The sequence below is a fragment of the Tupaia chinensis genome, unplaced genomic scaffold (assembly GCF_000334495.1).
Source record: "Tupaia chinensis unplaced genomic scaffold, TupChi_1.0 Scaffold000622_1, whole genome shotgun sequence".
In the NCBI taxonomy this organism is placed as follows: Eukaryota; Metazoa; Chordata; class Mammalia; order Scandentia; family Tupaiidae; genus Tupaia; species Tupaia belangeri.
This window is the reverse complement of record NW_006160142.1, coordinates 10,924,987-10,946,503: the sequence shown is the minus strand read 5'-3', so window position 1 is coordinate 10,946,503 and position 21,517 is coordinate 10,924,987. Positions and strand designations below refer to the sequence as shown.

Genomic DNA, 21,517 nt, shown 5'->3' with positions numbered 1-21,517 from the left:
TATATATATATATATATATATAATCTTGTCATTGAAATCATGGAAATTGAGTTAAACATTTAGTAAGGGCCTTATTCTAATAATGAGAAATAGCCTCTATCAAATTTATTATTAGCCATTCAGAGAATAAGAACTAATAGTATGAAATTTTATCATACTTTAAAAATACCTAAGCCATCTAACATTAAATGACTTTATTTCTACCAATGAACTCTTTGGTTGATTTGTTTCTTTACACATTTTCTTTAATTTTATAAAATATTCCTGTGAGGCAAGAACGGTGCTAGGGCCGAATGACAGGTTGTGCCACTGAATTTTCAAAGCGAGAAATTAGGGCAGGACCTGGTGAAAATGCCAACCAAATTTGTTTTATCAAGTATCAAAGCAACTGGCTCCCAACAAGTACACCCCTCCTTCCTCTCTCATATCACTTTCCATCCTTATTTCTCACCCCATTTTAAGAATTCTCCAAACTCAAACTTTGTCTCTCAGGATCCACTAAAATTACTTACAGGTTTAAGCTGGAGTTACAGGTCTTCATTTTCCATATTTGGCTAAATCAGAATCTAATTTCAAAAGCCAGAATTTCTGAAATGAATGCATTAGATGCAATGCATTGACTTGTCTTTTAAGTAAGCACACATATTTAGACTTTGAGTGAAATAAGTGCTGAGGCAAAAGACATTTGTTGAATCTCAATAATGTTCAATACCACAGACATTACACACAGCAAGGATTTGAGGGGATTTATAAAGTACACATTGACTGTATTTTCCATACAAATTAACATTAACAATAATTATAAAATAGTTTATCACTGAAACAACCCTTGTAAATTCTAGTATTTGAGTATATATTTTTACTCTCCAGATAGGTAAATATGAATCATTCATGCCTGTATATGGGAAGAATGCATGTTAAAAGGCCTATTTTGGATTGATGGGGGCATTAGAATCCCACCAGGTATTTGGAAAACTCAATGAAAAACAGAAAAAATATAAACGAAATTTGTAAATTTTACCAACATGCGAGCAGCACCTTCCTGCTCACCTCAATTTCAGCAGAGCACCTCCCTGACAAGAAGCTAGAGAAGTGATTCAAGAATAGCAGTGGTTAATGGATATCTTACAAAATCAAGTGTGCTTACAGCATTTCCAGATTGTTACATAAAATACCAAAGATTCAACTAATTGTTACACAGTATTTTTCTTTGCAAATTCTTTCTGTTCTAAGAGGCTCCTGCCCAGCGGTGGACAGATGCTTCTCCCAGCCATGTCTCCCACTCCTGTCTGACACTGACCTGCCCTTGGGATTCTGCATCATCACATCAGAGACTGCAATGGCTTCTCACTACCAGTCAGCTCTGCTTTTCCTAAGCAAAGTTGATCAGTCTTTGCTGATACATATTAGCTGTGCACATTACTACATTCAAAGGAAAACATGGTCTCAATTTGGCTACGTATTAAAAGCACCAGTCCCTGTTGTCTTACCTAAGGCTCTTAACTGCATACATTTAGCCCTGGGTGGGAGAATAACTTGACTTCAGATTGAAAAGAAACAGCTCTGGCCTTGGTTATTTTGGCATACAAGTCTCCAATATGACTCTGTTTTCTAAGCAGACATTAATGATTCTAAAACTAATATTCATTGTTTGAAGAGGCACAGCGGCCTTGGCATTTACTTAACCTTTCGTCTCATGTATGAGGCTGAGTCAGCCTAAATCCTTTTCTTAATTAATATCTTTTCTTTTTATGGCTAACGTTATTTATTGAACAATTTGCATGTAACAATTAGAGCCACGAGAGCTTAAGAAAACTCTTCCTGCTCAGAAGTCCACCTCTTCTGATTTTTATTTATTTAGTTTTAAAGGTTGTTTAGATTACAAAAAAGTCAGGAAAAGCTTCGCTGAAATAGTAGGTTAAAGAGTTAGGGCTGCTATATCTTATGTAGGTGATCCCACCTGCTGGAGCCCAGAGGAAAAGTGGGAAAACATGCCCGCTTTTTAAAAATGATGTGATTTATATAAGAAAACTGTAGCCACTTTGCAAAGAGTATGGATTCATGTTGCTCTAAATATCAGCAGAAAACTCATTACTATTGGCCACTGTGTGTAGAGATGAGACAGAGCTTTAAATAAATTGATATACTCAAGGAATGGGGTGTTGTATTTGCATTCTTTCTTTTAAAGAATGTAATACATAATAGAAAAATGTAAAAGTAAAAAATGTTAAAAACAAATGAAATAAATGACTTTATCAATAACCCCAAAATACCCACAAAACTGAAACTTTGTTTGCCATCTTTCCTCAAATACCTGTCCCCATAAATTCATAAGTTCATAATCATCATAATTTTTTTGGAGAGTTTTTTGCTATAGGGCATGTGCACTTGCTAGAAAGACAGAGACAGAGAGACAGAAAGTGAGAAATCACCCCACCTCTCCCCCACCAGGGGGATGGCCACACCGCAATCTCTTCTCCTCCATTCTCCTCTCGGGATCTTGGACATGCACACCCGCATGAGTTTAAGCAACTGGGTCTAGGACTTGAACCACAGTAGACCACATGGGAGTCCAGCGACATAACCACCATTAGGCCAACTGCTGGTCCCCATAGTCATCATAATTTTAATCATACTATAAAAGCAAAATTTTTGACATGTATCATACCCTTCATTTTTGTTCATATATTTTTTAATTTATCATCTGAAGAGTCACGTGATACCCAAAAACTAGATGTGCACAATAATTTAATCAATCTCATATAGTGAGTTATTATATTCTTGATAACACTTTGTTATTTAATATAATATTACAATAAATAATACATATGGATATGTGTGTATTGTGTATCCCCATTTTGCCATACAGTTTGAATTATTGGGTGAAATGCCATGCACATTATTTTGCTTCTTGCTTGGCAACAATATTTCACAACATTTTTGGGTTCTTGCAGTGTATGGGTATATTGGTTTGACAGCTTTGCTATTGATGTATACTGTCTATAATTTTAAATTTATACTAAATGAATATAAGTAAAATACATAACTTCTTTTGATAACTTAGAATTGACTCCCCCAAGTCTGAAATTACTATTCCAAATCATGTCATTCAATCTTTTTGCTGTTCTTTATATTAGCATATTGAGCAAAACCAAATATATTTAAAGAATTCTTTACTTAATTTTATTTATCATTATAATTATATTTTAATTTGCTCCAGGATGCGTGCTCATGAGAGAGAGAGAGAGGAAGAAACCAAGCCACCAGGTCCCGGACTCAGACTGCAGTTGATCATGTGGAAGTCTAGTATCTTAACCACCATGTCACCTGGTGGCCCCAAACTAACTTTTTTTTATTTGTGGATTAAGGGGGGGGGCGGGATGTTTTTGCCATAGGGCATGTATACTCTCCAGAGAGACAAAGACAGAAAGTGAGAAATCACCCCCAAGGGGATGGTCATACCACAGTCCCTTCTCTATTCTCCTCTCGGTATCTTGGCATACATGCACATTCGCCCGATGTGAGTTTTAAGCCATTGTTCCAGGACTCAAACCACAGTCAGCTACGTGGGAATGCAGCAACATAACCACTTACACCATCTGCTAGTCCTACCCAAACTAAATATTTTTAATTGTTGAGATGCTTTCAAGACTTCAAGCTTATGATTAAATCACTAAATGCCTACAGTCATTATCTAATACTCCATATGAAAATGTGGAAGGCATAGAGATGCCTCTGACAGTTTACTGACTTACTTTTTGACCAGCACTTAACAAGAACTTATGGTATGATTATTTCCCTCTTTCTGAAAGGGAACCAGAGGGTGCCAACTCTTCACTTGAGGGCTCTAGTGAATCAAGGTTATACTCCAGAAAATGTAATTCTTTCCTTTCCCAACTGGCATTTCAAAGATATTTCAAGTACTCATATTACCAGATATTAAGCACTTCAGCAAGAAATTATCTAAATTTCCCAATTTGCTCCTTAAAGACTTCTTGCAGACTCTTTTCAAATTTGCCTATGGAGTGCAGACTGTGCACAATACTGAATTTACTTAGGTAGTAGAACCCTTTCTGGGGACACACACACACACACACACACACACACACACACACACCCCGAGTATGTATTTCAAGTCTTTCAGGCCAGGATTCAAATTGTGGTCAACCATGTGGGATCTAGCTTTCTTAACCACTAGGCTACTGAGCTATCCTGGAAATACATTTTTATTGTCCCAATGCAAAGTAATGACAAATGTTCAAGATGATAGATATGTTAATCACCATCCTTTGATCACTATACATTGTATTCATGCACCGAAGAATCACACTGTATCCCATGAATATGTATAAGTTATTATGCTAATTAAACATTTAAAAAAATTAATGGATCGGCCAGCTACTGGCATGGTGGTTAAGATGACTGGATCCCACATAGCTAACTGCAGTTTAGTCCTGAACCCAGCAGCTTGAAACACACGCTGGCTGCCTGGGTATACATGTCTGAGAAGAGGATGTAGAGGAGTAGAGGAAGACGTTGTGACAGGGCAGGGGTGCTTTCTTAATCCCACACACCTCCCATCTCTCTTTGGCAAATGCACATGCCCAAAAACAAATTAAAAAAAAAAAAGAAGAAGAAGAAGAACAGCTCATCCTAGTAGATTTTCTAAAGAAAGTAACTTTTAGAAAAAAGAAAAGCTAAACATCAAATTAAATATTAGATATTATTGATAAAAATATTGGGCCATCAGGTGGCATGGTAGTTAAGGCACTGGATCCCACATGGCCAACTTGGAGGTTCAAGTCTAGGCCTGGTGGCTTGAGAATCAAACTGAGCACTTATGTGTGTCTGCCCAAAATTCCCAAGAGGAGAGTAGAGGAGAAGGGTTTGTGGCAGGGCCATCCCTGCTGGGAAATGAGTTTTCATTTCCCCCACCTCTCTCTTTCTCTGTCTCTAATGAGCACATGCATCTTACAGCAAAAACAAATATATATGTGTATATACATATATATTTTAAATATTTATACATATATAGTGTATATATATATATATGTAGTTGTCAAAAATGATGTATTTATACATAGAAAAATACATCATGATTTTTCCAACAACCCAATACACACACACACACACACATACACACACACATACACACACACACATATATATAAATTAAGAGTGAAAAAATAGATGAATGCTTTTCCATGTTCATAATGCAGCAATGAACATACCTGAACATGAAAAACAAATTCGCTAGAGTGGACACAACGAAGTGACATTACTGGGCAGTAGGGTCGTAGGAAAGGGACATCTTCAGTGTTTTTCAACTTTACATTCTTGCATTGTCAAGACCTTTGGATTTATCAGACTTCAATTTTTGTTTCGCTAAGTATTTTAAAGTGTTACTGTGGTTTCTCTTTTGTGTGTGTGGGGCGGAGAGGTTTTTGACACACACACACACACACACACACACACACACACACCCCGAGTATGTATTTCAAGTCTTTCAGGCCAGGATTCAAATTGTGGTCAACCATGTGGGATCTAGCTTTCTTAACCACTAGGCTACTGAGCTATCCTGGAAATACATTTTTATTGTCCCAATGCAAAGTAATGACAAATGTTCAAGATGATAGATATGTTAATCACCATCCTTTGATCACTATACATTGTATTCATGCACCGAAGAATCACACTGTATCCCATGAATATGTATAAGTTATTATGCTAATTAAACATTTAAAAAAATTAATGGATCGGCCAGCTACTGGCATGGTGGTTAAGATGACTGGATCCCACATAGCTAACTGCAGTTTAGTCCTGAACCCAGCAGCTTGAAACACACCCTGGCTGCCTGGGTATACATGTCTGAGAAGGATGTAGAGGAGTAGAGGAAGACGTTGTGACAGGGCAGGGGTGCTTTCTTAATCCCACACACCTCCCATCTCTCTTTGGCAAATGCACATGCCCAAAAACAAATTAAAAAAAAAAAAGAAGAAGAAGAAGAACAGCTCATCCTAGTAGATTTTCTAAAGAAAGTAACTTTTAGAAAAAAGAAAAGCTAAACATCAAATTAAATATTAGATATTATTGATAAAAATATTGGGCCATCAGGTGGCATGGTAGTTAAGGCACTGGATCCCACATGGCCAACTTGGAGGTTCAAGTCTAGGCCTGGTGGCTTGAGAATCAAACTGAGCACTTATGTGTGTCTGCCCAAAATTCCCAAGAGGAGAGTAGAGGAGAAGGGTTTGTGGCAGGGCCATCCCTGCTGGGAAATGAGTTTTCATTTCCCCCACCTCTCTCTTTCTCTGTCTCTAATGAGCACATGCATCTTACAGCAAAAACAAATATATATGTGTATATACATATATATTTTAAATATTTATACATATATAGTGTATATATATATATATGTAGTTGTCAAAAATGATGTATTTATACATAGAAAAATACATCATGATTTTTCCAACAACCCAATACACACACACACACACACATACACACACACACATATATATAAATTAAGAGTGAAAAAATAGATGAATGCTTTTCCATGTTCATAATGCAGCAATGAACATACCTGAACATGAAAAACAAATTCGCTAGAGTGGACACAACGAAGTGACATTACTGGGCAGTAGGGTCGTAGGAAAGGGACATCTTCAGTGTTTTTCAACTTTACATTCTTGCATTGTCAAGACCTTTGGATTTATCAGACTTCAATTTTTGTTTTGCTAAGTATTTTAAAGTGTTATTGTGGTTTCTCTTTTTTGTGTGTGAGGCAGAGAGGTTTTTGCTATAGGGCACGTGCGCTCGCCAAACGGACAGAGAGGCAGAGAGATAGAAAACGAGAAATCACACCCCAGGGAGATGGCCACACCACAAACCCTTCTCCTCCATTCTCCTCTCGGGATCTTGGGCATGCATGCACACGCGCCCGGTGTGAGTTTTAAGCCACCAGGTCCGGGACGCGAACCGCAGTCAACTACGTGGGAGTTCAGCAACATAGCCATTACACTAACTACTGGTCCCATGTTTTTGTCTTAATTTACATTCTGTAATCACTAGTGGAATGGAACAGTTTTCCCCGCAACTATTTATTGCCCATTAGCATTTCCCTTTCATCTCGTCTTTATAACTTTTAGAAAAATGAAATTCCCATGCCTCAGGACCTCATGACCCTCCCTGAGAAGCCTAGAAAAGCCCTCAGCAGGGCTTTCTCAGAAATGGTCCTAGAAGCTGTTTCTTCTCTGGGGTTGCATTCTGAGCAAGTAAGAGGCAACTGTGAAGTCATCTTACAACAAACCAACTGCACCAACCTGTCATTCTACCAACACAGCCCCCATCCAGGTTTCAGATGCCATTTCTTCTTAAATAATGAAAACGACCCTGGAAAAACTATTAGATGACTTCCTACCAGGTAGTGTCTTAGTTACCATGTAGTACTTTATCAAAGGTTAGCCAAAACCCAGGTAATATGATGATTCACATTACCTGGAAAAGAGTGAAAGGCTTTGAATGTAACTTGATGGTAGGCTTGTTAGGACAGAAATCATGTTTTACAATAACAGTAGCAAAAAAATATTGTGTCTTATGATAATGGTGGTAGAGTAATACTTATTTATGTAATGCCTACAATTAGGCATTATGCTACAAATTGTTATATAAGATAGTGCATTGACTTTTACATCAAAGCAGTGTAATAGGTATTATTTCCACTAACATATGTAGAAAGTGATTATTTAAATTTACAGAACAATGCAGTAAGACAAAAAACAGATTTTTTTTTAACTGGACAAAATGTTTTAATAGACAATTTACCAAAGGAGAGACATAGGTGGCAAATAATCACATCCAAATATGCTTAACATTATTAAGTCATCAGCAAAATGCAAGTAAAAACCATAATAAGATATCATTGCCCATTTGTACGAATGACTTCAACTAAAGTGACTGTTAAAAATAATGACTTATGATTCTAAGTGCCAACAAGGACGTGGATCTTCTAAAAATCTCACCCATCATAATGGGAAAGCAAAATAGTATAATCATTTTGAGAATTCGCTGGCAGTTTCTTATAAAATGAACCTTAACACTTACCATATGACCTTGCAATCCCATTCCCAGGTATTTACCCAAGAAAGATGAACAGATACACCTGCACAATGCACACTAATACTTGTAGTAGCCTGATCCACAGTCACCAACACTGGAAACAATTCAGCGTCCATCACCTGGTTAATGTAGTCTATAAATACTTAGACGACTACTCTGCTGGGGGAGCTGACAGGTGGTGTGGTGGTTAAGGGTGCTGGACTCCCACATAGATGACCGCAGTTTGAGTTCCAGACCTGGCAGTTTGCTTTCCCACCCACCCACCCCCACTCTGTCCCTCTCTGTTCAAAATTAAAAATAGAAAGAGATAGGAAAGAGTAAAAAAAGAAAAGAAAGAAAGTTAAATAAAATAATTCTTTAAAAACAAAAAAAGAGAACACTGCTCCACAATGAAAGGGTGAATTATTGATACCTAAACAAGGATGTATCCTAAATCATTATGCTAAGTGAAAGAAAGCAGACACAAAAGGCTCTGCTATACTTTCTACGATTCCATTTCCATGGCATTTTTAAAAAGACAAAATCAGATCAGTGGTTGCCAGGGGCTGGGAGTCTAAGAGAGGTGCTGACTACAAAGAATGAACAAGGAAGTTTGTGGGACAATCAAAATGTCCTGAATAATATTGATTGTGGTGGTGACTGTATGCCTGCATAGAGTTGCCACCACTGTCCAACTGTATATTTTAAAAGGCTACTTTTTTACTATATATAAATTCTCGCTTAATAAACTTGACAAAAATGAGTTCCTATGCAATAATCTTTGAATCTTTCTACTTTATCCGGGCTTTCCCAGTATTGCCAAAAAGAGCCTGATGCATAGTAGGCATTCAATAAATTAATGTTAAGTGAGTTGAGAAGAAAGGTGATGCCTTGAGAGTGACGAAATTTAATTTTGCCTATTTCTCAGTTTCCTTTTTTAAAAATTTGATTGTATTACGGTAAGAACACTTAATGTGAGATCTGTCCTCAACACAATTTTAAGTGTGCAGGACAGTATGGTTAGCTATGGCGTCCCAGTTTTCTTTAGACTAGTCCAGCTATGATCACTGGTGCCTGGCACCACTTCTGTAAGCTCACACTTATGCAAGTGATATTTCTGTGAAGCCGACCCATGAGTAATTTCTGAGTAGGTATTAAAACACCCTCACGTCTACAAGTCTAATATATTAATAAATGTGCTGTTTTCAATAAGACATCTAAATTTGCATGCACCATCCTACTTGTTATGTTCAGTACTCAATTTTTTAATGTTTCTTGGACACTAGCCAGTGAGTCTGAGTCCCTAGTTAGTTCATCTATTACTTTTTCGCCACAATAGATTTGGGTCTCCGCCAAGAAATGGACTAACATTGCATACAAAAATCATATAATGCATTTTCTGATCTTCTGATATTTTCTTTCTGAGTGTGGAGGGGGGATACACACACACAGAAACGCACCCCCCCCACACACACACACACACATGCACACATATACACACACAAATCCTATCTATATATACAATCTACCCAAGTTAGGTAAACATTGTTTTTATTGCTGTTATTAAAATCGGGTGCCTTCTATAATCCAAGTGTTTGCCTGCCCATTTACATGATCCTTTCACCCTGTAGACTGGAAGGGAACAATGAGTTGTAAAGTCTGATAATGATCAAAGATGATGCCTCTATGTGAAAAAAGAAAAGTCAGGATTGTAGGAGCCCTCATTTCCACAGGAAAAGCACATTTTCTGCATTTGATTTGACACATTCTCCATGTCTTAATTTCGATGACTCCAAAATGAGATGCTTGAAGAAGGAAAAGATTCTGTGTTGGAAAGGGAGCCTTTCCTCCCCCACCTTCATATCCTTTAAAACATAAGCACAGAACTAATGAATGCTATTAAAGGTACTTGTAGAAATGATTCTGATTTGTATCTGATGACTAACTAACCTATTATTGCACTTCTTGGGCAGAGATTAATGGGAAATTCTTAAAGAATAAAGACTCTAACAAGCCTTAGAAATATGTGTGGGCCCAGACTGTATCATGTGACTTCAGAAAGCCGAACCCTGGCTGTTAATATCCTTGACTAATGAACCAAGGCTACAGTCCGTGCTAGCAAAGTGTCAAGAAATAAGTAACCAGAGAGGTGACCTTTTAACATGCTTCTAAATGTAATTTTTAACAGAACAGTGTCAATAAGTTCAAAATCCCATATGCTTTTGATCTGATATGGAAGTACGATGCATCAATATCAGACAGCAAAAGGGAAGGAAAGAAGAAAGCTACAGGAAGAAGGATAAAAAGGATTTAAAAGAATAATGTCCAACTATGGCACCAAATACTTTTCCTCTACATAGGTAAGAATGTAAGAAGTCTTGTTTCACTATTTTAACATTATCATTACCATGAAAAAAATGGATATTAATAATAATAATTTCAGAGTATTGCTATTAATTTCCATAGTAACTATCATCTTTGCCTAACTTGAGATATGGCATGATTTAGCCACCCTCCCTCTCCCAGTTCCTGGATTTTCTATTATTAGATTTAATCTTAGAACATAAACTCCTGTGTCCTATAGATCTGGAGTCAATTGTCAGTTCTGTCACTGGGTGACAGAGCATATTGCTTAAGTTTTATGGAATCTCAGTCTTTTCATCTATAAAATGGGCCATTAGTAGAATTTTTACTGAACCACTATAATAATTATGTGGAAAAATAGATATAAAGCTTATAGCTTGGATATAAATCAGAAGATGTTCAAACTGCTAAGCAGTATTAGTGACTGTTAATATCATGTTGTTGATGTTGATATTATTACTTGGGTTTCCTGCCCATGTTAATGCCTGTTATTTCTACATCTCCCATTAGAGGGCAGCCAAATGCATAGAGAGTGTGGCCCAGCCCTTTTAGCGCACAGCAACACCTCCTACTGGGTGGCTAGGGATGTGAAAAAGTGAAGGATGGCCGTGCATCTCGTATCTACGCCCTGCTGCTTACATTGCCTCACCATATCACATACATACCTATACAGGTACCAATTGTTACTGACTTACATCAAGAAAAAGAAATGTAAAGATGTGTGTGCTACTGGAAAACTATTGTTTTATTTTATTTTTTTTTCTTTTTAATTGGTGATATTCAGATGTACCCAAGTTTTAACAAACTTGTGTTTAGAATAATACAATCTGTCTTTAAAATTTGTCAGGCAAGCAAGGAAATGCCTTTCCTTGAGTACCAGCAAAAATCTGCCTTCCCAAACAGCTGACCCCAATTTTTGGAGTATTTTGGATTTCATAGTCTTTAAAATTCATGCTACAAACAACTCATGCTACAAACAATGACTCTTTTCACTTTCAACTCCACTTGGACTAGCAAATATGGAAGGGTGTCCTATGGGCCAGTTCCTGAACTTTCATCTCAAAGGACCTTCAGCCTGGCATTAAATCTTGGTATAGTAAGTATTAAGGTAGAGCAGCTAACTTCCTGAATAGGGACAGGGAAGTGAATAGTGCTTTAAATGTTTTGAAAATCATTCATGCATTATTTTTATTCAGCATGGCATAAAGGTGACTATGTAGTACAGTAGCAAAAAGCAAGAACTCAGGAACAACCACTTCTGTTTCCATCCTGGTTGTGCCTCCAGCCAGCTGTGTCCAGGCAAGCCATTTTACCTCCCATTGCCTTGGTTTCCTCGCCTCCATTTTGGAGATAATAATAGAAGTTGCTTTTTGGGTTTGCTATTAGGATTAAATAAGTTAAAATTGGCAAGTGTTTGGAACAGTACCTGGCATGTGGCCAGCATAATAAAAGTATGTGTTAAATAAAGAAATAATCAGATAATCTCTTCCCTCACAATCCTTCAGTCCATTCACATGGAGATTCTCAACTTCAAGAAATTTAGTATCCTGAGGTATGGGGAGATAGACAATAAACAACAAACATGAAAAATACTTATGCAGGATGCTATAAGATGACAAGTACTATGGAAACAAGATCATATGGAGTAGGGAATCAGGAATGTGGGCAGAGACAGGGGTGTCATTGTAAATGAGATGGTCAGTCAGTCAGGCTTGGTTTGTTGAAAAGGAGATATTTGGGCAAGCAGTGGGAAGAGGTATAGGGAGGGCCTAGCAGATGTGGGTTGTTGGTACGAGGTGCAGAGGGGAGAATGGGAAAACCATCACAGAGCTATGGCTCTAACCCTAGGGAAGAGTTTAGATTTGATTATATTTTGGGGGTAAATCTCATGTTATTTCACCATAACTGTATGCAGAGAGTTAAAGATAGGAGCCCCTGGGCCAGCCAGGTGGCTTGGTGGTTAAGGCAGCCAGGTCCCCCAGAGCCAATTGTGCAGTTCAAGTCCTGAACCTGGTGGCTTGAAAAACACATTAGTCATATGTGCGTGTATACCCAAAATCCCAAGAAGAGAATGGAGGAGATGGGATTGGAGCATGGCCATCACCCCTGAGAGGAAGCTCAGGGAGTCCTATAGTGATACTCAAATTAGATGGTGAATGCTGAGGTGAACTTGGGGAGTCCTGTAATGTTGGCAAGCAGTAAGATGAGTATGGCTATAGCTAAGAATAGATGGAGAAAGAGCAGGTTATGAGCCTGAAGGCAGGTTAGAGCCATGTCAAAATAAACCCTGTGTGTAGTGCTCAGAAAACAATCATGAAGGTGTTGGGAGTCACTTAAGGACTAGGTAGGGGGCAACTTGACTGCATTTGCAGAATAATGTGTTCCATGGATGGGGTACGGGATCATGGGGGGAGGGACTGGATATAGCACAGTGATCTGTGTTATAGTGTTTATCTCCAACCTGAGTAGGGTGGAGGCAGACAAGAAGCAAAGCTGCCGGGGTCCAGCCTTGGTGGGGGTGGGTTGACTCGATGGAGGTGGTGCAGGTGAAGAAGATGACTAAGGTCTTGGTGCCTTTTTTATGCACATCCTTCGCCGGACCCCCCTCAGAGATTGCTCTCTGAAGAGTGACAACTGCTAGAAATCATCATGCATTTTTATTGAAAATGTGTTACATGGAAGTAAGTGGGAGAGGGGCTACGTGTTTTAATTATTAGCTCATAAAGTTTTTAACAATAAGGTACAAAAGTTCCATTCAGGATTGGATTAAAGGTGGGTCTAGTGTAGTTTCGCAATTGTTCCTTTGATGTAGGTGGGTCTCCATGGAATGCAGTTCCGGGAAAGTGGCTCCAGCAAGCAGAGATGATTATTAGCTGATGCGGCACAGCAGCCATCTTGTGATTACTGGGAATGGTGCCGAGAAAAGAAAATCTCAAGTATAGATATTAGTTCTTACGGATCTTAATAAAGAATGAAACTTATATAATTGTATAGGGATCTAAAACTTAATTTAAGAAACCCTAATATATCTTAAAGGGGTAAAACTTACTGTTTACTAGGTAAGGGTGGGGACAGTCTTTTCAACTGGTGGTAAAATGACTAAGGAGTTAATGGGGAACTTTTAAGAGGAGTTTGTGGCATTCTATTGAGTCTGTGGCTCCACTGTTATGTATCTTGTTGGAACATTAGCCAGAGTGTGGCGGGAGTGCCCTGGGCCTTCCAAAGGTCAAGAGGATTGCTGCCTAGATGTGACTTTATCACATCCTCCAATGTGACCCCCCCGGAGTAAAGTATTGTAATTAACAGTAGGTAGTCAGAGCAAAAGGGACCGGCCGGGGGACTTCCTAAAGTGGCCTTGCCAATGTACTGAACTGACCGGAAGCAGGGGGGCTCAGACAGATCCTGGGGCCCCCGCCGGGTCGGACTCCTCCACAAAGCCATAGAGAGAGATTCTTCAAGGACAGAATCGACAAACTTGATAACTATCTGGGCTATAGACCTGGAGAGAGGTGAAGAAGGTTAAGGAAAGCAAAATAAGAAACGTAAGATCAGAAGCAGATTGAGGTCATTAGAAAACGGAGTAAAGTTAACTTTTTTCACCTTTTTTATTCAATCCATTTTTTTTTTTTCAATCCATTTGGTTCTTCCTCTTATTTTAAAAGTCTTGAGTAGCTGAGCTTAAAAGTTTAAGGATCCCTTCCAGTTCCCAGAGAAATCCTCCACCTAATTCCCAGGTTTCTAGAGCTTCCCAACCTGAAGACAAGATTATCTAGTATCTCCCAAACTGGATAACAAAGGGCCTTTTCATTTGAAATATTACAAAAATGGAATAATTATTGACAGATGAGGGGGAAAAAAAGAACAGGATAAAAGGGGTTAAACATTCCCCAGAGCTTCCCGAGAAATGATGGGAGAAGAGCTCACAGAGACTCCCTTAGGAAGCCAATGCTTGTATCCATTGAATTCCACTTTGGTGGAGTTTGCAGTCAGAGCTTAACCTGTGACAATTCTGGGTGGGCTTGTCTAGCCTGAGGCAGAAGCCCATCCTGCTGGGCCTACTGAAACAAATTTTTTAAATCATAAAAGAAAAATTGGATTCAAGAAAGTCTATTTGACAAGAACTAGAGCTTCTGAAAATGAATTTTCTTAGATTTACAGGCAGAGGAAGGGATGGAGGGGCAGTGGGGAGAAAGAATATTTTCTTTCAGTCTTTACCAAACCAGTAAATAAATAGTTATAGAAAAGACTTAGTAATCAATTTTAACATCATAGTAGCGGGCAGCTGGCAATATTAAGGGCTACCTAACTTCAGTGCCCCTTTTGAATTTAAGAAAGAAATTCTTAATGACCAAATTTCCTTCAAGACCCAAAAGAACTTCCTTTTAAAGTAGGGCTCCAAAGCTGTGTAATTATTTTCAGTCAAAGTATATTTCTTTGGAGTCTCGAAGAATACACAAATGGACTACCAGCTTATATTGTGATTGTTCTCTTTATCATTTCCATTATCATGATTAAGTCGTTGAGCTGTAGTGTTTTGAAGCTATGTTGAAAGCTTTACAAGAATTGCTTCGCCATTATCACTCATGTAGCTGAGGAAGAAACTGACTTTCAGATTTCTAAAGTAAACTTGGCCAACATCTTGCAGTGGGTGACCATTTATCATGAAGTTATTTATACTATCCTCCAAGGACAGAGCCAGAAGCTTTCTAACCCATCAGATTGATTTGATTTTCCCCGTTTAACAAAGGAAAAAAAACTGATGCTCCTAGTGGTCCAGTTAGTTGCCCGAGGTCATCCATCTGTAATGTAAGTGCCTTTGTAAGTATCCTTCATTTTAAAGCAAACACAATGTCTCCTATGGTGTGCAGAGAGAAGACTCTGCTCTATTCCGAATAACCATTTGGCTGCTGTCCTTCTCTGTGAGTTCAGGTAGTAGGTGACAACTCCTAGTTAGGTCCTTACCTATCTTCTTGATCTAAAATAATAATTTAAATCTCATTACTTTAGATAGCAAATGGTCTAAACCAAATTTCCTTCAAGACCCAAAAGAACTTCCTTTTAAAGTAGGGCTCCAAAGCTGTGTAATTATTTTCAGTCAAAGTATATTTCTTTGGAGTCTCGAAGAATACACAAATGGACTACCAGCTTATATTGTGATTGTTCTCTTTATCATTTCCATTATCATGATTAAGTCGTTGAGCTGTAGTGTTTTGAAGCTATGTTGAAAGCTTTACAAGAATTGCTTCGCCATTATCACTCATGTAGCTGAGGAAGAAACTGACTTTCAGATTTCTAAAGTAAACTTGGCCAACATCTTGCAGTGGGTGACCATTTATCATGAAGTTATTTATACTATCCTCCAAGGACAGAGCCAGAAGCTTTCTAACCCATCAGATTGATTTGATTTTCCCCGTTTAACAAAGGAAAAAAACTGATGCTCCTAGTGGTCCAGTTAGTTGCCCGAGGTCATCCATCTGTAATGTAAGTGCCTTTGTAAGTATCCTTCATTTTAAAGCAAACACAATGTCTCCTATGGTGTGCAGAGAGAAGACTCTGCTCTATTCCGAATAACCATTTGGCTGCTGTCCTTCTCTGTGAGTTCAGGTAGTAGGTGACAACTCCTAGTTAGGTCCTTACCTATCTTCTTGATCTAAAATAATAATTTAAATCTCATTACTTTAGATAGCAAATGGTCTAAAGATGGATGTATGACTGACCCACTTCTGACCTACAAGATACCACTGAAAGGCTGCCAAAGAGGGCAATACTCCTGGATTAAAAACACAAAACTTCAGAATGTCAAGTGTGGGCCATTCTTCTGTCTAGAAAGTGGAAGTGAAGCCTGGAGCTGAAGCAGTGTTCTTAAAATCATAAGGCACCAATCACAGAACACAAGTACCAAAGCCAACTGAAAGAAAATAACAGAGCACAAAGAAATAGGATGTCTGTTCATAATGACACTTTGGAACTACTGCATTAAATTCAGTCCTAGTAAGCCACTTCTTCTCTTTCCCCCTCACAATTATTGCTTATTCAGAGTAATATCAGAAAAGCAATGATGTGAAGACATGTCACTGGTAACACCTAACTGACCCTGAATTCCAAGGTAAAACCAAAACAGAAGTAAACTGCCATCAGTACTGCTTGGTCAAATACAATGATAAAAGTAGACTGTATCAACAGTATGATAACACAGAACCAAGTACCTGCATCATCTTTAGCTGAGACTTACCTTGTACCCCAGGTACATCTTAGCATTCCCTAATTTGAGTATCACTACAGGTGATTGTGATATTCACCACCATTCTAAAGGCAGGGACACAGGTAACAGCTAGCTTAACCACAGACATACAGTCGGCAAGTAGTGCATCAGTATTTAAACCAATGTCTTATTTTCCCCGAGAGTATTAGGGAGTGTGGTGATTAAGGTGCTGGACTCCCAGATGGGTAACTGTGGCTCCAGTCCCAGACCTGGCACCTTGAAATCATGTTGGGTTCATATGTGCGCATGCCCCAAATCCCAGGAGAATGGAGGAGAAGAGACTACCAGTGTCTTTAAAACTAAGTAATTTAACAAAACACAACTGTCATAACTTGCATACACTGTGAATACCCTTGAGAACGAAGCCCATCAGAGCCACTTGATTGCTCAACTAAGAGGCGTTTACCTGTAATCTGTGCAAACTACTACATAAGAATCCTATGAACCATATTTTTCTTTTTAACTTTTTGGTATAAAGTGTGTGTGCTTACAGGAGACAGACTGGGGAGGGTGGTGGGGGTAGTGAGAAAGCACCCCTTTGGGAGGATGGTCACACAGCAATCCTTTTTCCTTTTGGGATTTTGGGCACCCACACACATGCAACTAGCACCTATGACCACATTTCTTTTTGATATTCCTCCTTTCTCTTGTTTTAATGTAACTCACTTCGGTTTAAAAAGTCATTTAGTCTTTGCTATGAACTAGAACTAAAAATTGAGTAGAAGACATTCCCCATCTTCAAATTCCTTTTATTTAGCAAATGTGTGTAGGTAGAATTCTTGGCACATTATAGATGATCAATAGATGGAGCATGAGGCCCAGCCATGGTGGCAGAGGTAGTAGGGGCACCACCGCACATTCCCAGGTCTACCTGAACAACCAGGGTGTGCCCATGATCCTGGCTGACTGTAGGGCTATGGGGAGGGTCACTATGTGAAGATCCTGTCAAGGGTACCTCTCTCCCTCTCGAAGGAAATAAATGAATACAACTCAAAAAAATTAATAAACTTACATGTTGCATAATAAACAAATAGCTAGAATAAGTGAATATATGGACAAAGCAGTCAGCTGACTGGATTTATTCTTTTGATTAACAATAGTTGATTCTTGCTTTGACATCCTTAAAGCTTGGGTAAGTATCTCACTTCTTTTCTTTTCTTTTTTTTTTTTTTTTTTGAGAGGTTTTTGTTATAGGGTGCGCGTGCGCTGGCTGGAAAGACAGGCAGAGACAGAAAGACAGAAAGCGAGAAATCACCCCCCAGAGGGGATGGTCACACCGCAGTCCCTTCTCCTCCATTCTCCTCTTGGGATCTTGGGCATGCACGCACACATGCCCAGTGTGAGTTTAAGCCTCCAGGTACGGGACTCGAACTGTGGTTAACTATGTGGGAGTCCAGCGACATAGCCATTACAGTAACTGCTGGTCCCAAGTATCTCACTTCTAAAACATGCTATTTTCTCCCTCAATTTGACTCTATTACTAGAAAAAAAGTTAGATCACTGAAGGGAAACATTTACTGTTCAAGAGTGCATTGTTTGACTTGCATCGGCACTGCTGCTACATGCCCCTAGAACACACGAATGGCAACAGGTGAATCGGTACAATGTTCTGATTTGGTTGTCATTCCCAAAGTATTGTAGGGCTGCTGACTCTTGCTATTCATGCTTTCAGGGAAGAAAATATACAAAGCACTTGAAAAACTGCCTTGAGAGATGATCTAATTGTTAGCTGGATAACTGAAAATACAGGTAAGGAATAAACGTATTTCATTTGTGTTTGACTTTGAATTTATATTTGAAAGTATACAGGTAAATAATACAACCAATCACTCTTTTGAAAATAAAGGATTTTATCATTGCTGTTTATTAGCTACACATGCATAAGACTAAGCCTTCTTTAGAAGAAATGTTTTATATTCTTTTTACCCTTGTTACATTCATATTTGATTTTATATCCATCTGAGTGAGGTAGTGAGAGTTGGGAACAGGGGAAAGAAAATTCTTATACACGTTTTTAGGGATATATTATTAATTTATTTAATTACACAAGTATTTGCTAAGTACCTACCACCGAGAGCTAATGCAATAGTAAAGGAAAAAAAAAAATCCTACTCCTACATTCCTACTGGCATATGGAGCATTTTCCAGACATCCAAACTAACTACATAGCATTGCTGATTCTTAACTCAAAATTTCTGTGCTTATTCACAGCTTCAACCAATTTTAGCATCATTCACCACTGTCGCTCAATTAAAAGAAAACAAATGCCTATATTTATCTTTGATCCTTTGTAATCCAGTATATGAAGACCATAAGTTGATTGATATGACCTGTTAAACACTTTTCAAAATTGCACCCCTGCCTTCATCTGCTACCAACCCTTGAGAAGCAATGTGGTGTTGAGGTTAAAATTTTGTAGTATGGATATAAATGTGAATCCAAATTCTGGTTGGCCCTACGCTTCCCTACCTGTATGACCTTCAGGAAACTACTTAACCATACTGAAATTGAGTTGGCACCTCTAGGACAGGGATAACCATGGAACAAACTTTGTAGGATTATCTTAAATGGTGCTTGACACTTGGTAATCTTTCCTAAACATGTGGGATTATTTGGAGGAGGAGTGGGATACCATTCTGAGAAAAGGAAACTTTATTATCTTGTATAATAGGAAGAATAAGAATTAATAAATCAGCCATAAACCAATATATTAAAAAGCTTGGGTTCTTTCTTTCTGCTCACCTTCATGGTAAGGCATTTTGCTAGTTTGAAATATTGCACCTGAGCATGAAAACGTCTACTGAAAGAGAATTTGTCTAAATGTCTTTTCATAAAAGGAAACATTTTTCAAAAACCCCCAACAAAACTCTCCTTGTATTCCATTATCCAGACTGTCACATGCATGCCCCTTACCCAATCACCTAGAATTAAGTCGATTTTCTATAATTGCTACTGACTACTCAGGACTTACCACTCAACTAGGGATGTAGGTGCCTCATTGAGAAATGGACACTTAACACAATTAGAATTTCGTTACTGATGAAGGGAGGAGATGTGGGCTGTTAGGCAGGGCCTCAGCAGTGATCATAAGAGGTGCATAATTGCATTCAGGTCTTCTGTGCTTCTTGTACAGATTGCTTCTTGCTTATGCAATAGCCGCATAACTAATGTGCCTAGCTCTGCTTCCTTCGTTTCCCAATCCATTCTCTGTCATGCTCCCAAATCTTCCTAAACTATGGACTTGATGTTTCCTTAGGTTTTTGCCTGACTTTCTACATATGATAAAACACAAATTTCTTAGCATAGCATTTTAAGTCCTTTACGCAATGGTTCAAGATTCTTTTCTACTTCATTCCCTAATGCCTATATTCCTTAACCGACCCAACACAAACAGGTGCCTTATGTTTTCAGCTGCACAAACACACCAGAAACTTTTAACCTCACACACACGGTACTTCTTTCTCCCTTGACTTAGAAAACTGTCCTTCTCCATCATCAGATAGTAATAAATCACATTTATCTTTTTACACACTTCTTCAAGGCATCTTCAAAATTTCATGGAAGAAGGGTATTATAAAAAAAAATAAACTAAAACTATGCATGGATTTGGGTCCAGCAACTGACGTGGTGGTTAAGGTGGCTGGATTCCTGCATGGCACATTATGGTTTGAGTCCTGGACCTGGTGGCTTGATAAATCATGCCAGTCATGTGTGCGTGCATGCCCAAAATCCCAGGAGGAGAATGGAGGAGAAGGGATTGTGGCATGGCCATTCCCTGTGGGGCTGATTTCTCACTTTCATTTGCTCTGTCTTCCTCTCCTCTTTGGTACCCTGTGGCAAAAACCTAAAAACAAAACAAACAAACAAAAAAAAACAAATAAAAAGGCAACAAATTATGCATGGTTTTCAAGGATTTTTACATCAAAATAAGCTTACATTAATTTCATTTTTCCACAAACTTTCTGAAGTAACCTTATAGTACTGCCTCCTTTCTCAAGCCATAAGCTGAATTTGTCTCTCATCCCTCTGAATGGCAGCCAGACGTCATAATATCCCTGGACAAGAAACTGAAGAATGTTTCTCTGGAGAAACGAGCCTGAGAGAGAGAAAGAAATGGGAGAAAACATTACCATTGTAAGCTTTCTATCATTATTTGACTTTTTAAAGTATGATTATGAAATTATAAATATAATGAAATAATTCATTATATTGAACAACTTTGATTTTATAATTAAATATTAGGATACTATTAAATATATATTCATATGTAAATTTATATATAAATAAATATTAAAATTAATGGGCCAGATTGTGGCACAGAGTTAAGGTACTGATCTACATGGGAAGGTCCTCCATTCCATCCTGGAGTCTCTTCACACACACAAGGTATATTTGCCTGCCCACGATCCAGGTAGGCTGTGGTGGTTGGGATATATTGTCACTTGAAGACCCTGTAGAGAGTGCCCCCCCCAAAGAAATAAATAAACCTTAAAATTTAAAAAATACTACTTGTAAGAATAGTATTACTTAATAGAGTTGTTATTAGGACTACATGAGATATTGCTCCTGAGCTTAACATTGAGAAAAAAAGAATAGTTAATAAATATCAGTGCCTTGACATCCCTTTACATCCCCTACTTGCAATTGTTCATTTATGAAATATATGTGTACTGTATGCTATTGTATAATCCAGGCACTGTGTTAGGACCCCACGAACAGTGAGGCAGAACTGCCATTCAGCAGAAGAGATGGGGGAGCAAGAACTATGAGACTGCTCCCCAAGTGCTGAGTCTA

At 38.4% G+C, this 21,517-nt stretch overlaps 1 long non-coding RNA gene across 1 annotated transcript; it reads left to right on the top strand.

The window, feature by feature from the left end:
- The first annotated feature begins 10,342 nt into the window (after positions 1 to 10,342).
- Positions 10,343 to 20,843, top strand: LOC102475451 (uncharacterized). The gene is made up of 3 exons (XR_336093.1): positions 10,343 to 10,457; positions 18,396 to 18,472; positions 20,761 to 20,843. It is a non-coding gene; the product is annotated as an uncharacterized LOC102475451 (long non-coding RNA).
- Positions 20,844 to 21,517: the final 674 nt, after the last annotated feature.